This window comes from Mauremys reevesii, linkage group 12 (genome assembly GCF_016161935.1).
Source record: "Mauremys reevesii isolate NIE-2019 linkage group 12, ASM1616193v1, whole genome shotgun sequence".
In the NCBI taxonomy this organism is placed as follows: domain Eukaryota; kingdom Metazoa; phylum Chordata; order Testudines; family Geoemydidae; genus Mauremys; species Mauremys reevesii.
In genome coordinates, this window is record NC_052634.1 from 27,811,665 (window position 1) to 27,832,553 (window position 20,889).

Consider the following 20,889-nt stretch of genomic DNA (forward strand, 5'->3'; position numbering starts at 1 on the left):
ACTTAGCTTAATGAGAACCTCAAACTCCCGCACGGTGGGCCACAGAGTCAAGCAGCCAGCACTCACAATCGGTACCGGCCTTGTTTGGGTTTTTTTCCCAAACTAGCTCAGCACTCAGGGTGTTGAGCCCTTCTGGAAATCTTGCAAAAGAGTTTGGAGCCTGAATGGGTGTTGAGTTCTTAAGAAAACCTTGTTTTTGTTTTGTTTCCCCAAGAAAATTGGGGACAAAAGATTAATCTAGGGTGAACCTGGATGTTTACTGCTGTTTTCGTTCAGCTCCACTAGGCTCTTTCGAAAGCTGGTCCGTTCCCCATTACAGAGGGTCCAAGCAGAGAGAGTGAAGGAACCCCTGTGCTCAGCATCACAACCTGAGCCCGAGGAAAAGCACTGAAACACGCTCAAATGACGCTTTAGGTTCATCCATCAGAATCACAAGAGCAAGACAAAGACATCTCAAGAGGAAGAGTCCTCGGCTTTCATTTACCCCATCGCAACGCTCTTCACTTCTTTTTCTGCCTACCTAGAGGCTCGTCCAGGAAAATCACTCAACTGATTATAATTTGGGCAGAGAAACCCAGGCAGGGCTTGTGCTCCCCCTCCATGTGAGCGGATAGCACTCTGACTTCGTCTACGGGGTCTCTCAGCTTTGGCTTCCCCAGTTTGTCAACTCGGTGCAGGCAGGAAGCAGGCTCTCCTCGGCTTTGGCAAGCCACTTTCTGTCCAAATTGGGAAACCGGTCCAGTCTCCATTCCCCTGTGAGAACAAGAGCAGAGAGTTCACCAGCTGAACCCAATCCGAGGCATTGAAAAAAATGGAATTATGCTTCCCGTTCCTCCGTCAGGATCACCAGGGAAACACACCAAAATCCCAAGAGGAACAACTCGTCTCTGTTTTATTTACCCCCAACGCAATCCTCTCCGCTTCTTCTGCCTCCCTCGAGGCTCTTCCAGGACAAAACTCATTGAGCTGATAGGATTTGGGGATGGAAACGGAGAGAGGGGTTTGACACCTCCTGAGAGGATGTGGACGCGATAGAACAGCTCTCTCGGTTTTAGAAGCCTCCTAGCCTGGCTCTTTTGTTGTCAATTCTGTGCCATCAGGAAGCAGCGAAAGCAGGGTAGGTAGGGCACCCGGTGACGTTGCACTCCATACGTTTTATGAAAAGATGCTTATAAGTGTGAGTATGATGTAAGTGGAATATGTTTGATTCAAAAGGTCTCTTGTAAGGTATCATAACAAAGGTTTTAACCTACTGAATATATGCCTCCTATTTGTATGCATGTCTCATTCTTGTCTCTGAAGCTGGAAATATGAAGTCTAACTCTGAGGTCCTATTGTAATTGTGCAAAGCGTGGGCCACTAATGGTGGTTTAAAACCTTGACGGCTCCCATTGACAATTGGTTGTAAATGGTTTATTGACCTGCAAACCTTCCTGTGTACGTGTGGGCCAACCCAGCAAGAATGGAAACTAGGGGGTCTTACAGAGACCACGATAGTGGAATCCATCTTAAATCTGGTATTTTTCCGTTTAGAAGGAAGGGTGAGGACCCAGAGAGACAAAAGATTCCGCCTTATGCCAAAGCTATAAAAGGGGGTGAAGCAGGACAAAGGGGCTGCCAGTCATGAGAAAACCCCTGCCAGTCATGAGAAAACCTAAGATGTCTGCTGGAAGTAACAAAGACCGAAGCAGGGGAAAGGATTGGGCCCAGACTAGGCAGGAGTCTAGTCTGTGAAAGAAGCTGATTGGAACACCTCTGAGGGTGAGCTATTCCCTGGAATCAGTTTCTTAATGTATTAGGCTTAGGCTTGCGTGTTTTGTTTTAGTTTGCTTGGTGACTTCCTTTGTTCTGTCTGTTATTACTTGAAATCACTTCACTCCTACTTTTTAACCTTAATAAAAATGACTTTTGTTTATTAATAAACCCAGAGGAAGTGATTAATCCCTGGGGGAGCAAACAGCTGTGCATCTCTCTCTATCAGTGATCTAGAGGGTGAAGAATTTAGGAATTTACCCTGTATAAGCTTTATAGAGAGTACAAGGGATTTATTTGGGGTTTTGGATCCCACTGGGAGCTGGGTGCTGGAGACAGGTGCTGAGCTGTTTTGAGTTAAAGTCTGCAGCTTTGGGGTGTGGCCCAGAGCCTGGGTCTGTGTTGCAGCAGGCTAGGGTGTCTGGCTCAACAAGGCAGGGTTCTGGAGTCCCAAGCTGGCAGGAAAACGGGCTCGAAGTAATTTCAGTCCCAAGGGATCTCTGTGACCGAACCCATCACAGTGGCGTAGTCGAGCAGGATATGTGCACAGCTGATTGCTTTGAGACACTGGTAGTGATTTTTAAGCGTGTTGCCCGGAGGACAGACAAAGTGCTTATTCGGGAAAGGGAAGATGACAACTTTGGTTGCCAAATTGGCTGGGAAAGCTCTGGATATATTCAGTAAGCTGCCTATTGCTGATGCTTCAAACTATGGTCTATTTAAGGAATTGGTTTTGAAACAGTTTCAGATTAGGCCCGAAACCTAGAGGGTTAAATTCACAACTCTTTCAACTCCCAGAGCCCTTCTACAGCACAGATGATTTGTATACACCTTCACCGTGAGCCAAATTGGCAGGTTTCCGGGAGCCCTGTGAGTCCGATGTTGTTTTAGTCTCCTGCTGATTTATTAGGAGAATAAAGATGGACACCAGAACTGAGGCAGACTACGGACACCGCATTCTGAGAAAACAATGGTGAACCTCCAACTCCAGCAGTGTGGGCCACATAGACAAGTAACCAGCACCCACAATCTTTACAAGCTTTTTCCAAAATAACTCATCTTTTGGAAAAATAGGTTGAGCCTTTTTGACAATCTGGCTAAAGATTTTAGTGCCTAACTGGGAGCCTAGTTCTTCTGCAAATCTGGCCCTAGCGGTGGGTGTGAGACCTTCTGAAAATTCTGGCCAATGTGTCTGGAAGCTCCAAGAAGCATCGCAACTTTGAGCATTTACTAGAACAGGATGAACAAAACCTTCCTTCCTTGACCTACAATCACCTTGATTCCAGGTTGAGGTTTCAAGAGAATTGATTTGATTCTTAGATGCACTGCGAAACAAACACCCTCCTGTAGACATTGGAAGGGGGAGGCTGAAATGGATCTGCCACTAAACCACGTTGCCTTTCATCAGTAGCCACCTGAGCAAGAGGGTAACCACTGGCCTAGAGGTGAAAGGCCCATAGCCCATGCTCAGAAGCCTTCAGCGGCTAGATCTTAGGAATGGAAAAGCTTAATGATCTTTCTCCGGGGTGTTACTTCCAAAGACTTGTATATAGCGCTGGGTGAAAGGTTTTTGGATGAATATTATATTTAGTGAAATATTTTGGTGGACCCAAAATGATTGTTTGGTTTGGTTTGGTTTCACCAAGAAAAGTGAAAAGAAAAGAAAAAGATCTTGGGTCAAAGTGCAATGTTGTTCTAATGTAGGTTAGGCTCGGTAAGAAGGAAAAACTAAATTGTTTGCACAAGTAAGTGTATTTGTGTAAAAGGGTGCAGAGGCTGGGCTTTAAGGGGCAGATAGCCATATTGTAGTAGTTGGAAGCTTTGCTTTCCCCATGGCCTCTAAAGAGTTTCCGAGCATTCTGAAGGAGGCCAGGAAGTTGCATTCTTCTGGTTGAACTCCAAGCAAGGAAGGCGAGGTAGACTTTTGTTGAAGAGGATAACTCCCTGACCGGGAATCGAACCCGGGCCATGGCGGTGAAAGCGCCAAATCCTAACCACTAGACCACGAGGGAGATGACAGTTGGGGGGGTTGGGCATAACTTTCTAGGCCTACTTTCTGTCCAACTGAGGCCATTCGTTCGTCTTCAAAGGAGGTTAACACAAGCTCTGAGCTCTTCGTTTCCTTACGGTTCCCTTCCTATTTTTAGCACTGATATGAAAAAGAAACAGAAAACATATTAAGACAATTTCCAGTATTGTTATACATTGAGGCCATGTCTTTTTTTAAAAAAAAAACAGTTTTGTTGCTATCTTGTTTTACTCTCCATGGACTTACAGAAATGTATGAGGGATGAATAAGATGTGGTGGAATCGTCAGCCTTAAGCAATCTCCATCCCAATGAAGAGGGCTGGTGGAGGATTTGAGAAAGAAGCAGTTATCTGAACTACTGAGTGCTGGCGAAGATATAGAAATAAGTAGAGAAGCTCTAGATGGCTGCTCAGGGGGAGGGGGGCAATCAGCTTCTGAAAGGTTATTTTTTCCCTCTCTTGCCTGGGCTAGAAGAGACTCAACTCTCTTAGGACCATGGAATTGTCAATGTGTCTTGTCTTCATGATGTACTAAAGGTCCGAGACCGCCACAGCTGGTTGAGAGGACAAAGAGTGGATTCCGTTATGCTCTGAGACTCTAAGGGAGAGAGTGATGTCGAAGAGTGCAAGATGAAATGCCCAACGTGGGGCTTGAACCCATGACCTTGAGATTAAGAGTCTCATGCTCTACCGACTGAGCTAGTCGGGCTAGGCCTCAAGGGGTAGCAAAGGCACAGACAGTGCAAAAGAAGAGCGAAGGAAGTTTCTTTGCGTGCTGAGATTCGTTTCCTGACATTTGCCTTCTTTCCTGGTTCCTTCGCTCTCCAGCTAGCAAACAGGGCCCGTTCCAAGGCTAGTTAGATGCTGGTGTCTAGACCAGAGAAGTGGGAAAATCATCTAGCAGCTGCTCAGAGAAACCTGGGTGGGAGGGTGGAATTTAGGATTCTCCCACCAGGAGGAGGTGCTGTTTCTCAGAAAAAGCTTCACAGCGCCCAAAGAGGGGGCAGAGAAGACAGTTCCCCGCCGGCCGCCAGACACATCTTTTCGCAGGGAATCAGAACCCCCTGGGGTAAAACTCTTCCAAGGATGTGCGGCTCCAGGAATGTCAGAGAAGGGAAGGACTGTTTGCTTTAGGAGGTGGGTGCGGGAACCTGCAGGTCCTTAGGTCCCTCCAGCGTCCGATGAAAGCATTTGGGGGGAAGGGGCCGGGATAGACAAAGACAGGAAAGACGGGCTTGCGGCTCCTGTGCAAACACCATGTTGCCAGCGGTCCAAGAGAAGCGGGTGGGGGTTCGAGCATTTTGGCTGCTTCCTGAGGGCACGGAACTCACAACCTGGCAATGCTCAGAGCCCCGTTCCTCGGGAGTTTTCTTTGTGTTGGTCTTGTGATGCTGAGGGAGAAAGCTGAAGCATCATTTGAGTTTGTTTCAGTGCCTTCGGTTGGGCTAAGGTTGTGACCCATTCATATATATAGTATGAACTATATACACTAACTATACTACAAACGAATAAAGTTAACTACAACTATATAAATCTGAACTATATATACAAGAATTAACGAGAGAAACTACGAGTAGCTAGGGAAGTGGAGGTCAGCTAAGCCGCGCTCCACTGTTCCAACGATCGACACGGGCAGTAAGAAGGAACTGAGGAGCGGGTGGGTCAGCAGTGGTATATATCTGGCGCTATAGCGGCGCCACTCCAGGGGGCACCCATCTGACCCACCGAGTGTTGCTTGGGTAAAAATCTTCCGACGAACGTGCACACGGCGTGCGCACACCTAACTGGAATGCATATGAGCAATCACTCGAGAAGAACTCCTTCTTTCTTGTATATTGCAAAGAAACCTGGTGTTATTTTTCACCAAGGAAGCTGGTAGATGTTTGAACACAAAGTATTGCAGCTTTGGAACAATCCCCCAGAAATCGCATCTTCCCCCCCTCCACCCCGGAGCTTCCCTGCCTGAACGTAAAGAGTGCGCAGCGCGCGTCTCTCTCCCTTGCTGCTGCTGCTGCCGCCGCCTAAGGGCTACAGCATAAGAGCAGTGCTAGCTGCTGTAGCACCTCAGGAGGGAGGGGACCCTGCCGTTTTTGGCAGCCCTCCTCTCCCGCTACCTGGAGGAGACACGAAGGGGACTTCCGGCCAGGAGACGGACATCACTCACCTTAGCAGCTGCTGGGGCTTCTGTGAGTGTTTGACCCTATGATTCCGCCCCCGCCCCTGCCCCTGCCCCTGCCCCATGCTGGGGAAGGGACAGCCCCATCCCACATCCACAGTGAAGTTATGGTGAGGGGCAGCAACATGGAAGGCCACCTGTGATGGCAACCCCCCCCATCCAGTACCCATCATAGAGGAGGTGAGTGAGCTTTCTGGACCTGAGAGGGGCCCTACGAGCATGTGCAGTGACTGTGGTGCAGAGTGAGTGTGCTGTGGGGGCAGAGGGGCAGAGGAGGGGTCCCTCCCCTGGAGCTTGCTGCTGCCAGTGGTGGTGATGGGGAGTCCTCTCTGGCCCTAGCCCTGGGGCAGCCTGTCTGCACCCCAAGTTCCTCATCCTCAGCCCTGCCCCACCCCAAAGCCTGCACTCCCAGCACCGAGCACACTCCTGCACTGTGAACCTCTCATCCCCAGCCCCACCCCAGAACCCTCACCCGAGGGGAAAAACATGCAACTTAAATTTGGTGGTCAGTTTGGGGTATCATTTTGTTTAGCACGATACTTGACTATTTTACACCCCTTCAAAGTATGTAACTGGTCGTATACAGGTGTTACGAAGTGGGAATGTGCTTAATGTTTTCTCTGAATACTGTCTGTGTGCCTCAGTTTCCCCAATGCATTTCTTAAGGCTCTAGATGGTGGGATAAGGGGGTGTGATTGTTGTAAAGCCCTAGAGGGCCAGTGTGATGGTGTCTGCACAGAGAATGGCCGAAACCCTGTCTCCAGGCAACTGATGGCCTGAGCCCCTCCCCTGCAAAGGTGCCAGCTGAAGGTGTTGGAGACAAAGAGATCAGGTGAGCAGAGAGGAGTGGGGCTGGAGGGGTTTGGGAGTCTGGAGCTGGCTGGGGACCAGGCGTGAAGTGCAGACAAGGGGGGTCTGGCTCACTGCCCCCAGAATGGACCCGGCCTAGGGGTCCGGTTCACTGTACCTACAAGCTCTGTTTTACACCCTGTTCCTGTCATCGAATAAATCTCTGTGTTACTGGCTGGCTGAGAGTCACGTCTGACTGCAAAGTGGGGCAGGACCCTCTGGCTTCCCAGGACCCCACCTGGGCGGGCTCGCTGTGGGAAGCGCACAGAGGGGCAGAGGATGCTGAATGCTCCAAGGAGAGACCCAGGAAGGTGAAGCCGTGTGAGCTTCTTGCCCAGAAAAGTCTGCTCCGAGGAGAGGAGGCTCCCAAAGTCCTGCCTGGCTTGGTGGGGAGCAGTTCCAGAGCATCGCCCAGGGACTCCGTGACACCCGGTACCCACCACAGGGAAGGCGAGTGGGCTTTCTGGACCTGAGAGAGTCCCTAGGAGCATGTGCAGTGACTGTGGCGCAGAGTGAGTGTGCTGCGGGAGGTGGGGACGATGGGTCCCTCCTCTGGAGCTTGCGGCTGCCGGTAACAGGGAGGGGGGTCCTCTCTGGCCCTAGCCCTGGGGCAGCCTGTCTGCATCCCAAGTTCCTTATCCCCAGCCCTGCCCCACCCCAGTCCCTGCACCCCCAGCCCTGAGCACCCTCCTGCACTGTGAACCCCTCAACCCCAGAGCCCACACCTGAGGGGAAAAACATGTAACTTAAATTTGGTGGTCAGTTTGGAGTATCATTTTGTTTAGCACAATACTTGACTATTTTACACCCCTTTAAAGTGTATAACTAGTTGTATACAGGTGTTACAAAGTGGGGCTGTTCTTAATGTTTTCTCTGAATACAGTGTGGGTGCCTCAGTTTCCCCTGTGCATTTCTCAAGGATCTAGATGGTGGGATAAGGGGGTGTGATTGTTGTAGAGCCCTAGAGTGCTAGTGTGATGCCGTCTGCACAGAGAATGGCTGAAACCCTGTCTCCTGGATACTGATGGCCTGGGCCGCTCTCCTGCAAGGTGCCAACTGAAGGTGTTGGAGAACAGAGAGATCGGGTGGCCTCCTAATGCCTGGAAAAGAGACAAAGGCCAGAGGAGGGAGTGTCAGTGCCTGTGCAGACTTCCGGGAAGCGCACGGTGTGGAAGGGGATGCTGGGATGCTTTGGAACAACTCCATACAAAGCCAGTCAGGACTCTGGGGGAGCTTTCATCGGAGCAGACTGTCTCCAGTGCAGGAAGCTTACACCTTCCTGGGTCTGACCTCGAAGCATTCAGCCCTTCCACACTGTGCGCCTTACGCAGCGAGTCTGCCCAGGCAGGTCCTGGGGCAACCAGAGGTCCCTGCACCCCCAACTCCACAGTCAGACGTGACTCTCAGCCAGACAGTAAAACAGAAGGTTTATTAGATGACGGGAACACAGTTTAAACAGAGCTTGTTGGTACAGAAAACAGGACCCCTCAGTCAGGCCCATCTTGTGGGGTGGGGAGCCCAGAACCAAGTTCTGGGTCTCTCCCCATTTCCCCAGCCAGCTCCAAACTGACACTCCCTCCTCTGGCCTCTGTGTCTCTTCTGGACAAGGAGGCCACCTGATCTCTTTGTCCCCAACACCTTCAGTTGGCATCTTGCAGGGGAAACTGAGGCACCCACACAGTATTCAGAGAAAACATTAAGAACATTCCCACTTTGTCACAACAGGTGCAACAAAATATAATACCGTATATTGAAGTAGGCAAGTGCCGCTTCTGACTTTCCACTTTTAATTGACCCTTGTAATCTTGTGGCACTGACGCGTTGTAGCTTCATTTTATATCGGCTTACAGGGTGGGAGCGGGGGGGCACCACCATTTTGGGCCCCACCAAAAATTATACAAACCTGTCGCCTATGGGCGGGCATGGGGGTTTCTGGCAGGCGAGGGAGAAGGTGAAAGGAGGCGAGTGGTGGGTGGGGACTGACTAGGAGGGACGCAGCAAGCCAGCGGGGAGCTAGGGGGTGAAGAGGGGTGTGATGGTGGGGCCCAGCAGGGAGGGGGCAGGTCCTATTTTACTGCTGTGATCTGGTCACCCCATGTGCAGTTTCTTCCTGCCCCCACCGAACCTTGTTTCGACGGGGCGGAGCTGGGGAAGGAGGGTTTGTTTCCACGGGGCCGGGCGGCGCTGGGGGGGGGGAAGAAGGGGGCAATTTTATATTAATAAGGAAATGTTTTATAAATTTTAATAAAATAAACATTAGTGAAGAAAATCAGTTGTACAACTATCAAAACAAATTATTTTCCTGATATGAAAGTGCAAATCAGCTAATTAATATATGATGCAATGTATGTAATAGATAATTTTGTTATTATTTATATAGTCATGGAAAGTAAATAATACATGGAAGAAATGAAAGGGGTTTTTTTTAAGTGTTTTTTTGTTTTAGTCATCCCTGCCGGGGCCCCATCGAAACTGTTCAAATTGGGCCCCGCACTTCCTGAAGCCGCCCTGGCAATGAGGCTAATCATCTAGTGGAACAAGCTCCGCAAGGGACGTGGTTAATTCCCCATCACTGCTCTGTGTAAATGAAGACCGCAGCTCTTGCTGCAAGACACCTGGTGTGTGGGTGTCCCTGTTCCCCCTTCAGAACCTCTGGTACATGGTGCTTCCCTCCTCCCAGTTCAAGATCCCCATCATGTGGGTGCTCCCATCCAGGATCTCTGGTGGGTGTCTCTGTCCCCCACCCCATGAACTAGCTCCCGTGTGTGGTTTCCCCTGCCTGCCCCCATCCAGGATCTGTGGGTGTCTCTGTTCCCCTTTTCAAGATCCGTGTTGCAGGGGGGCATCCCTCCCCCCAAGTCAGACTCCCCATCATGTCAGTGCTCCCATCCCCCCTTCCAGGCTCTGCGGGGTGTGTGTGTGTGTGTCTAAAAAGAGACTGTGTCTCACTGTCTTGCCCAGGCTACACTGCAGGGGCTATTCACAGGTGCGATCCCACTACTGATCAGCACAGGAGATTTGACCTGCTCTGTTTCCAACCTGGGCCAGTTCACCCCTCCTTAGGCAACCTGGAGACCCCAAACTCCCCCGGGATCACCATATTGATGCTGAACTTAGTGCGGACACCCGATCGGCACAGCCCCCTGCAGCCCAGAACTCCTGAGCTCAAGCGATCCACTGGCCTCAGTCTCCCCAGGAGCTGGGATCACAGGTACCAGCCATGGAGCCTGGCTTGTTTCTCAGCCTGGCAGCTGGAACTTTAAACTCTGCTTGTGAGCTCTGTGCCTTGGCCAGATGGGGACAGCCTGGAACTGGGAAATGCTTCTGCTCCCCCTGCCCCCGTCTCATGTCGAGCTGCAGGCGCCGCTGTCCTGCTAGGTAAGATCCTGGATGTTTCGGTGCCCCCTTTCCCCGCCCAGGTGTCCGGGTACCTCTCCCCCCGCGTACAGAATCCTGGATGTGTGGGTGTCCGTCCCTCTGCAGAGGATCCCGGAGTGTGGATGCCCTTGTCCCCCCCTACAACATCCTGGGTGTGTGGGTGCCACTCTCCCCCCCGTAGATCTCTGGTGGGTGGGTCCCCAGGGTGTGAGTGCTCCCATCCCCCGATACAGGCTGGAGGGGGGGTATAACTGGCTCTCTCTGTCCTGCCCAGGTGGTGCTACAGCAGCTGTTCACAGGGGCAGCAGCCCCACTGTCAACCTGCAGCTTTAATCTGCTCCAGGGGTGACCTGCTTCACCCTCCTGTGGGAGCCCGGGGACCCCGAACTTCCCAGAATCACCTGATTGATGCCGAGTTTAGCACAGACACCGGCTCAGCATGGCAGGGAGCTGCCCTGAGCCCTGACAATCAGCTTCCCTCCGCCTCCTGCTGCACAGCGAGGGTCCCACGTGAGAGGCTTCGTGCCCAGTTCGTTCAGGAGCGTCCCAGGCTCCAGCTGTAAACTCTGCTGGTCAGTTCTAGTCTTTGGCCACACGGGGGCGGCACTAACGGTCCCATCTAAACGCTGTTTGCGTTCGGCCCTTCGGATCGCAGATTGTAACCCGCGGGCAGATCTCTGAGTGCAGCCAAATCCCTCCCCAAACTGAACATTGAAGCAGCAGCTCCCATTGGAAAGATCAGGATTTTTGCCTTTAAAGACAAGGGAAATATCTGCAGCGAGAAACTGAAGAAGCTCAATTGATTTCATTGACTCCATGAATGTTCCTCTGTGTCCCCCTAAGAGTCATGCCCCACATTTTGGGGACCACTGAACCCTACTCGCTAAGCAGGGGCTAGTGATGCCAAAGCCCAGGGAAAGGGAGAACAAGTGCGGGGCCCCCAGCACTGGAGCCATGTGAAGGGGCTGCAGGAGAGGAGCAATGGGTGGTGGCCCAGGGAATTAAGGGCAAAGGGGGCACAGGAGGGGGCAGGAGTTAGGGGTGAAGGAGGTGCAAGGGTTGGGAGTGCAGGAGCTAGCAGTAAAGGGGGAGTGGGGATCGTCCAGAGGCAATGGGGAAGTGCCAAAGTACAAGCTTTGCCCAGGGCACCATTTTCCCTAATGCTGGTCTGAGCAAACAATTGGAAATGACCCTTCAGTGAGACCAGAACCATCGTGTAGAAAAGCCCCTTTGTTAAGTGGTGGTGACTGAGGGCTTAGGGAGATGGGTTAGAAAACAACAGCCACTTGTCTGTGGAGATTTGATTCTTGCCTGCTAGGCCAGGCTGGGGTGTGGTGTCTCCATGGCTGTACTTCCAATGTCTGATCTGCCACAGGGAGCCAAGTCTAGACATACTCAGAGGCTCTATGCCAGGGTTCCTCAAACTTCCTTTCACTACAACCCCTTTTTGCCAAAAAAAAAAAACCAAAAAACTTACTACATGACCCTAGAAAGACGCACCAAGCCCCTCTACACTGAGCACAGGCAGAGGAGACAAAGCCTGAGCCCTGCCCCAGTTGGGGGAGGGCAAAACCAGAGCTTGAGGGATTCAGCCCTGGGTGGTGGGGCTCAGACTTTTGGTTTCAGCCCCAGGCACCAACAAGTCTAATGCCAGCCCTGGCGACGCCATTAAAACAGGGTTATGACCCACTTTGGGGTCTTGCCCCACAGTTTGAGAACCACTGCTCTATGCTGATGGGAGAGAGTTTTCCTGGGGGTGCAGTTAATCCACTTCCCAAGAGGTGGCAGCTATGTCAGTGGGAGAAGCTATATCGGTGGGTGTGCAAGCTGTGGTGTTTACCACATTTAAGAAGTTTAATCAAACCCCATTTTTAAAACCACCTGTGGTCTGGGAATGGCAAAGGAGCTCGATGAAGCAGGGTCTGTCCTGCAAAGTGCTGGACATCATGATTCCATACTCCTGTTGTCATGGGGATATTGCTCAGTGTTAGAGTGCTTGACTGCAGTTCAAATAGTCCTCAGTTCAAACCCCCGTGTTGTCTTATAACCTTCTTTCTTTTTTTTTAAAAAGTTAAACATTTTCATTTCCATTCTCCATTCTGTTCAGGAGCTCCACTATACAGGAGTGCTTGATAACAATGTAAACACTCAATATTTTGCTGTCCAAATGCACAAAAACCTAGCAAAGCTGTCCATCCGCTGAAATCAATTCCAATCCTCTAAGTGTCTAGTTTATGTTTTCATCAGTTAAACAAAGGTATCATACGAATGTACATTTGCAGATCCCTCTTCTCCAGGGCTATGTTGTGCAGAAGAAGAAGAACCACATCCAGCTGCAGTTCAGGAGTCTGATGACCAAAGAGCCACAAAGTGTTCTCAGGGCTGGAGAAAAATGCCGTCTAGTGAGCTATTGAACGAGCTCAACCTGTTTAGCTTATGAAAAGAAGATTGAAAGGTGACTTCATTGAAGTGTTGAAGGGCCTTAATGGAGACAAATGATTGGGTATTAAAGGGCTTTTTAATTGAGGAGAGAAAGGCATAACAAGACCCAGTGGCTGGAAGGTGAAAAGAGACAAATTCATATTACAAAAAGGCACAAATATTCAACAGTGAGGATGATTCACCTCAGGAACAAGCTACCAAGGAAAGTGGTGGATTCTCCATCTCCTGATGTCATTTAATGAAGACTAGATGCCTTTCTGGAATGTGTTTGCCCCAAAAGTAGCTCTGGTGTCATACAGGAGGCCTGTGATATGCAGGGGGTCAGATTAGATGCTCTAATGGTCTCTTCTGGCCATAAAGTCAATTAATTTCTGAAAAACTGAGTGTAGCATTGGGAACTGTTTCTGATGTTTTCCTGTCTAGCCGGCTTGCTTCCTAGAACAAACGCTCCTTGAGTGGGGTGATCCACAGGGAGTAGCTCAAACCTCCAAAGTGCATGTGCAGGGGCAGGACATTGGCACAGCAAGGGAGGGGTGTGGCAGTGACATCACAAAGGCTTTTTGCAGGACCTCAGGCTATTGGTCAAAGGTGGTGGGGAGGTGGTGACCTCACAGAGAGATGCTGACATCAGCCAGGCAGGACAGGGGCGAGGGGCCAGGGAAACCTCAGAGACCCCTGTGGCTTTGCTTCAGCAAGTCTCCTTCTCCAGGTCTCTCTTTGAGGACTGAGAGAGTATTCGGGTTCACGGACGTGAGTGCCAGGAGGAAGCTTTTTCGAGTTTTCTCCTTCCCTTTTCCTGATTTTACTAGAAAACAGCCATCCCTGTTTAGAAGGTTGAAGCCTCCTCGAGGTTTGAAACCTGTTCAGTCTGATCCATCTGGTGACAGTTGAATTCTAGGCATGGAAAACACGAACTTAAGAAGGCAGAATTTTATTCCGCACCTGGGATTTTGTCCCTTAGAATCACTGGGGTCATTAGGGTTTGTCCTTTCTGTTTCACCTTTTCCTCCATCCATCCATCCCTCCCTCCTTTCTCTTTGTCTCTTGCTTCTTTTGTCCTTTCTCCTGTTCCCCTCCCAACACCAGGAGGGGTGTGCGTATGTGTCTCAGGGGAATGCTCTGCAGCTCCCACTCTGGGAGGTCCACCCAAAAATGTGGGGCTGAAATAGTGCTTGGGCAGTGATCCCCACCAGTGACCTGGGCCATCCTTTGGGCGAGAACCCTCAGCCTCCCGTCCTCAGTCTCTACCCTGATTGGCTGAGCAGGGGGTTATTGACAGGAGACTCAGGTCCTTGTTGTTCTCTTTTAAGCCCAAGGAAATAAGTCATAACCAGTCATATGTTTGATGGATTTTGCTGCTTCTCTGAATTAATTGTCTCTGAGCAGTTCATGATTCTCTCTAACATTGCAGTTCTCCTCAAATACTTGCTGAATATTTATTGTGCACTGTTGTTGGTCTGGAGCTCATCTGAAAGCACTTTATTCAGGTCATTCAGTGTCTGAAATTCAAGATCCGATGGTTAGTTTGAAAATCAGGGCTCTTGGGTCCTATTCCCAACTCTGCCACTGGCTGGCCGTGTGACTTAAGACAAGTCAATTCTCCTTTCTCAGCCTTAGCTTCTTCCTCTTTCAAGTAGGGATAATAATGATCCTCTCCTACCTACCTCACGGTGGGTGGGGATCCATTGGAGAGTGTCACTAGGAATAGTGCATAATATGCGGTGTCCTATCACGTTTACTCAGAGCAGATTATGACATAATAGAATAGCTGAAATAGTCTATTTGATTTGTATTTTTTTATTTTGAAATTGTTAAGAGCAGCAATTACTTAGCTCAGACTGAAGCATCTTATCTAATGTTTGAGATCTAAGTGTCTCCTCTTTGTGTGCGACGAGACAATTTAACACACTGTGACAAACAGGAGATGCTTTTGTTTTGCAACAAAATATTTTTGCAAAGAACTTTCATCTCACTTGTTTTGATTTCGAGAAACAAACTGGTTTAGTCTGAAGGGGATTTTCTGACAGAAATGGTTTCAATGAAATTTCCCCACCATCTCGATTCCTGGGCTCTATCCTTTTCTCTGGGTTTTTTTTTTTTGTCCATTAGAACAGGAGTCAGGACTGTTGGCTTCTCTTTCTGGCTCTGCCACCACCTTGCTGTGTAGGCCCTTGGGAAGGTCACTTCCCTTCTTTGTACTTCAGGCTTCTCCCCATCTGTCCAATGAGAACAGGGACAGTTCTCGAACTCTGGGCAGTCATTTTCAGCCGGGCCCTGGCAGGGATAACTAAAAATTTATAAGACTTTCATTTCTTAGGAACCGGTTCCCTATAAAAAGTTCTCATTTAAGGGATGTGTCACAGTATGTATTTTTTGTACCAATAGCGTTACCATGCGTCCGTATTTTCCCAGGAGGAAATACAGATGTATGTTAACCCTACCTAAAGTTCTTTTTTAAAAAGATGGGCCTGAACCAGAAACGAATTCCGTTTTACATGTGTGGGTCCTTGCCACTCCCTGGGGCTGTGCTAGGGTGACCAGATGTCCTGATTTTATAGGGACAGTCCCAATTTTTGGGACTTTTTCTTATATAGGATCCTAATAACCCCCACCCCCGTCCCGATTTTTCACACTTGCTGTCTGGTCACCCTAGGGTGTGCACATGTGTGGGTTCCAGCTGCTCCCTGCCCCCCTCATTGAAGCAGGTGTGCAGGGTTACTGCCCTGGGAACTGCAGGGCACCAGTGGACATGGGGCTGGCTGGAGGCAGGGCAGGGGCTGACTGGAAGTAGGGTCTGGCTGCAGGCAGGGCAAGGGGTTCGGGGCTGGCTGGAGATGGGGTGTGTGGGACTGGCTGGCTTCAGGCAGGGGGGTGCAGCAGGGGTTGGCTGGAGACAGGGCAGGGGGTGCGGGGCCGGTGGTGTAGGGCTGGTGCAGGCAGGGGTGTGTGGGGCTGGCTGGCTTCAGGCAGGGCCGCAGGGGCATGCGGCAGGGATTGTCAGGGCTGGAGATGGGGTGTGCGGGACTGGCTGGCTTCAGGCAGGGGGGTGCAGCAGGGGTTGGCTGGAGATAGGGCAGGAGGTGCGGGGCCGGTGGTGTAGGGCTGGTGCGGGCAGGGGGGTGTGGGGAGCTGGCTGGCTTCAGGCAGGGCCGCAGGGGGTACGACAGGGGTTGGCTGGAGACAGGGCACGGGGTGCAGGGCTGGCTGCAGGGGGTGCAGGGCTGGTGCAGGCAGGGTGTGCAGCAGGGACTGGCTGTGAGCAGGAGGTGCAGAGCTGGCTGGAGATGGGCTGGCTGCAGGCAGGGGGTGTGGGGCTGGCTGGAGGCAGGGGCTGGGGCAGGCAGGGCAGGGGGTGAGGGGCTGGAGGCAGGGCAGGGGGTGCAGGGCTGGCTGGAGATGGGCTGGTGCAGGCAGGGGGTGTGGGGCTGGCTGGAGGCAGGGGCTGGGGCAGGCAGGGCAGGGGGTGAGGGGCTGGAGGCAGGGCAGGGGGTGCAGCAGGGGCTGGCTGCAGGCAGGGGGTGCAGGTACAGAGGGTACAGCCCACCCTGTACGGTAAGTGCCCCCTCCTCCCTCCCTCAGCACCGGGGTAGCAGCAGCAGCCCGGGGCTTGGGGGCTATTTAAATGGCCCAGGGCTCCCATTTCCACTGCCCCGGCCCTTTAAATAGCTGTGGGAGCCCTGGGGAAGCGGCGGGGCTCTGGGGGCTATTTAAAGGGCCGGGGCGGTAGAAGCAATGGGAACCCTGGACTTTTTAAATAGCCCCCAGCGCCCCACAGCCCTACCCCAGCCCTATCCCAGCCCCTGCTGGGAGCCCCAGGCCCTTTAAATTGCCCCCTGGGGAAGCTGGGCCACCCTGGTACAGCGCACCAGCTCTTGCCAGTACGCAGTACCAGGGCTTGGGCAAGGGGCCCTCTTAGGGGTGGGGCCCAATTCAGGGGAATCGGGAGAATCGGCCTAAAGCTGGCCCTGTGTGGGGGTGGGGTGGGGTGGGGCAGGACTTGGTCCCATTCTGGGCACCACCAAAAATTATACAAACCTGCTGCCCCGTCCAGCCCAACCTTCTGCTGATGCACCTCAGCCCCCACCCATGCAGGGTTTGAAGCTTCCATTGCTTAAACTCCAGGACACTGAGGGATTTCAGCTCCCCTTTGCCCAGCGGGAACCTTCACCCCACTCCGAGCCAGGTTCTTGTCCATGGGATCACTGTAGGGGGGCTGGGTCCCGCTGGGTCTTTTCTCTCTCTGTGACAGGCCAGGGTGCAATAACTGGGGCATCTGAGCACCCAGGACCTTCTGTGGGGCTGCCATTCCCCTTCCCCTTCTGTGGTCTCATCTGTCATTGACTCCAGCCTTTTTTCTATCCATCGTCAGCACCATCCCAAGCAAGCTGCACTCGCCTCAGAAAGAGAGTGTCCCCTGGTGGGTGTAAATCACTGACCTCTCTCCTCCCTGAGCACTGACTGCCCCTCTGTTTCCTGGCCTCTCAGTCTGTGCAGATGGGACCTTTCCCTCCAGTGCTGGAGGATTTGCCCTTCTCATCTACCCTTGTCCCAAGCAGCACAGCCGGTGGGAATCTTACATGTACTGAGGTGACTTAGGGGCAGAAACTGCCCCAGACCTTCCATGCAATTGGCACTTGCCCCTCACTGAGCAGGATTAAAACTCCTGCAGGGAGACTGCTGGGCCACATGCCAGCTGGGCATGAGCAAAGCAGCAGGGTGAAAAAAAGAGCTTGCAGATGTTGGGGATTGAACCCAGGGCCTCATACATGCAAAGCATGTGCTCTACCACTGAGCTACATCCCCAGATGGGTTGGAGGTTACACTCAGAGCTGTCCTATTCCCAGAGCATCCAGTGGCCTAAGAGCAGCATGGGGGACACATTCCCTGCTCTGAGGGCCAAACCTGCTGTCCTGGAGGCTGCTGGTTCTTAGGGGTCACTTTGCAGCAGGGCCAGATTTGATGTGTGGGGCAGAGAGAGTGGGTGCCCTCTCCCCTGCATTGGGTGGGGGGTGCTGCCACCCCCTGCTGGAAGGTAATGGGAGGGGAGGGGCACTGTGAGTCTCTCAGCACCTGACCCTGGTGGCAGCAGTGGGGTGGGGAGCTCCAGGTGTTTCCACCTGCCTGTGAAGTCCAGCTTTCCCCAGCACATTCACTGTGGTGCAATTGGGTCACTGTTTCCATGGCTGAGCAGCAAAGAATCGCTCCCAGTTTCCCTTCTATCGGCAGCAGGATTAGCCTGTGTTGGTGGTTAATGAGGTGGATCTAGTTGTAGATTGTTATTCATTCCCCACCTTGACAATTCACACAGTCTCTTTCCTACTCAAATCCCCAGCACCTCGGTGATCCTGGTAGCAGGGGTTGGGTCCTGAGATTTTCAGGGTCCTTTTTCCCCTCCACCTGGAGTGAACTCAGCTTTCCCCCATCCCAGACAATCCATGAAATAACAACAGGGGCATAAAGAAAGAGGGGAGGGAACATCTCACGGCCAGGGCTGGATGTGCCCAGAGCCTCCTGCTTGTCCATTGTTTCCATGGAATTTGGCCCCCTGCTTTGCACAAGGGACAGAGAAAGATCTTGCTGTTCCTGTGTCTCTGCAAGGAAAATTGTGCTTCTGTATGAAAGAGAGGCAGGAAATGGCCCCATGATGGGATAATAGCCTCAGGATTAAGACCTAAGGACTCAGGCTGAGAACTGATAGAACTGCACTCATCTGGGATTTAACAAATTGTCTTCCCTGGAGCAGGGCTAGTTTCAGTGTTTTTGCCACCTCAAGCTGAAAAATAAATAAAAAAGCTACAATCAACTGCAGCTCTACCTCTGCTGCTTTTGGTGGTAAGTTCCTTTGCTCTGAGAGGGCCAAACTGCCCCTGAAGCCTCCTCTTTCCATTGCCCACCCCAGGCACCTGCTTGCTGTGCTGGTGTCTGGAGCCAGCCCTGCCATGGAGACACTGGGAGAATCAGGAGAATACTAGGGATTTGTTTACACTGCAAGTGAAGAATAACTGAAGGTTTTTTGGTTTAAAGTCACTTTTCCCTGACTGGGAATTGAACCCAGGCCTTAGCAGTGAAAGTGCTAAATCCTAACCACTAGACCACCAGAGAGGTGATGGTGGTGTTGTTCTTCTCACTTATACTACACGTTCTTAGGCTACTTTCTATCCATTTTCTGAAACTGCTTCATTGTCCATTCCCTGAGGGGCTAAGAGCAGAGAGTGCAGGAACCCCTGTGCTCAGGGTCACAACCTCAGCCCAACCCAAGTCACTGAAACAAACTCAAATGATGCTTCCTCCAGCAGGATCACAGAGCCACACAAAAAAAACCCCCATGAGGAACAATCCTCCTCTGCCTTAATTTACCCCATCGCAAACCTCTCAGCAACCCGCTCTTGTGGGAAGGACTGAGCTGATAGGAGCTCTGGCATAGAGACCAAGGGAGGGGTGTTGCTCCCCCTGGCTGTGAGCTGATCACATTCTGACTCCGTGTAATGGGGCTCTGAGTTTTGCCATCTTGTGAGTTCTGAGTGCTGAGCCCCCCGGACCCTTCTGCTGGGAGCATGGGGATTGCACAACAGCTGCAAGCCCTTTTCCCGTCTCCTTGTCCTCCTCGGCTTCCCCAGACCTTCCCCACAAATGGTTCTATCAGGCGCTGGAGGGATCTAAGGACCTGCAGGTTTCCCTCACCCACCTCTTAAGGCAAACAGTGATTCCCTTCTCTGACACTCCTGGGCCTGGGCTTCTTTTGAGTTTTTCCACAGGGCACCTGATTCCCTGTGAAAATGTGTGTGTGGCATGTGGGGAACTCAGACTCAGACTCTCCCCCACTAGATGAGTCCAACAGCACCTCCCCTTGGTGGGAGAATCCTAAATTCCACCCTCCCACCCTGGTTACTCTGACCAGCTGATGGCGACAGCATGTTAAATCAATCCCAGCTCTCTGGGCTAGAAAGCAGTATCTAACCAGCCTTGTGACAGATCCGGTTTGCTCGCTGGAGACATAACGGACCAGGAAAGAAGGCAAATGTCAGACAGGGAACCTCAGCTCACAAATAAACACCCTCAGGCTCCTTCTACACTGCGACTGGGCAGTTGACTGACTTGAAATCTAGCTAGCTCAGTTGGTAGAGCATGATGGTCTTTCAGGGTGTGAAAAACCCCCAAACCAGTATAATTAAGCTGACCTAAGCCATGGTTAGATAGTGCTAAATGAAAGGAAAGATTGTTCTGTCAATGTAGCTATTACAGGGATGGAAAACCCCTCCAGTTACTGTAGCAGCTGTCTACTCCACAGTGCTAGAGCAGTGTCACAGCAGCATTTTAAGTATAGCCAGCCCCATGGTGAGACCAGATCTGGCTCTGTGGACACTCAGGTACTAGCAACATACTAATGCCTCCATAGTTGGCAGGATTCAAACCTGTGTGGGGAGACCTCAATGGATTTCTAGTCTATCATCTTAGCCACTCAGCCACAAATACTTAATATACAGTTACTTCACTACACCATGATTCTGTTCTCACAGAATTGTCACTTCAAATTGCTCAGACCAGCTCCCCCAGCACACTCATGGCTGCATTAGTGTAAGTGTGTCCATGGCTGAACAGCAAGAGTTCCTGCCCATTTCCCTTCCAGCTGGAGCATGATGAGAGTGTGTTTGTGGTTAATGACATTGCTATAGGTTGTTGTTCATTCCCCACACTGACAATTCAGACAGTCCCTTTCCTATTCGAATCTCCACCATATCATTCCAACAGCCGGGGTCAGGATTTCTCTGGGGCACTGAAATGTTTCAGGGGGTTGAACTCAGTCTTGCATTCCATCCCTGATGTTTCATGGACTAGCAGCAGCAGCAGAAAGAGCTGAGCCAATATCTCACTGTCAGAGGTGAAGGTGGCCACGTCCCCTCTGTCTGACCATCGCCATTGCAAGAGAGAAGGTTTCAATGGAATCGAATGCCCTGGCTCAGACAAGAGACACAGGGAGGTTTTGCTGTTCATGGATCTGTGCAAAGGAAATTGTGTCTCTGTGTGAAATTGAGGAGGGAAATGAAATGTTCACATGGTGGCCCAATGCCCTAACGAATGTGGGTGAAGGAGTCGGGCTGGAAAATTTACAGGAGTTCGTATCAATTTATTGCCCTGATTAAAATCTATGGCTAAAAGGCAGCCACTGTTGTTAGTACTTGAGCCTGTGTAGGGACACCCCAGTGGGTATCAAGTCCATTGCCTTAACCAGGGATAGTCGATTATTTTATTAAGATCTAAATTTC

At 51.3% G+C, this 20,889-nt stretch overlaps 1 protein-coding gene and 4 non-coding genes across 5 annotated transcripts in view; 1 reads left to right on the forward strand and 4 right to left on the reverse strand.

The window, feature by feature from the left end:
* The window catches only part of LOC120375373 (zinc finger protein 850-like), a 477,476-nt gene that overhangs the window by 344,044 nt on the left and 112,543 nt on the right, over positions 1-20,889 (forward strand). The window lies entirely within an intron of this gene.
* On the reverse strand, positions 3,693-3,764 carry TRNAE-UUC. The gene has a single exon. It is a non-coding gene; the product is annotated as a tRNA-Glu (tRNA).
* TRNAK-CUU lies at positions 4,417-4,489 on the reverse strand. Its single transcript has one exon. It is a non-coding gene; the product is annotated as a tRNA-Lys (tRNA).
* TRNAA-UGC lies at positions 17,357-17,428 on the reverse strand. Its single transcript has one exon. It is a non-coding gene; the product is annotated as a tRNA-Ala (tRNA).
* Positions 18,656-18,727, reverse strand: TRNAE-UUC. Its single transcript has one exon. It is a non-coding gene; the product is annotated as a tRNA-Glu (tRNA).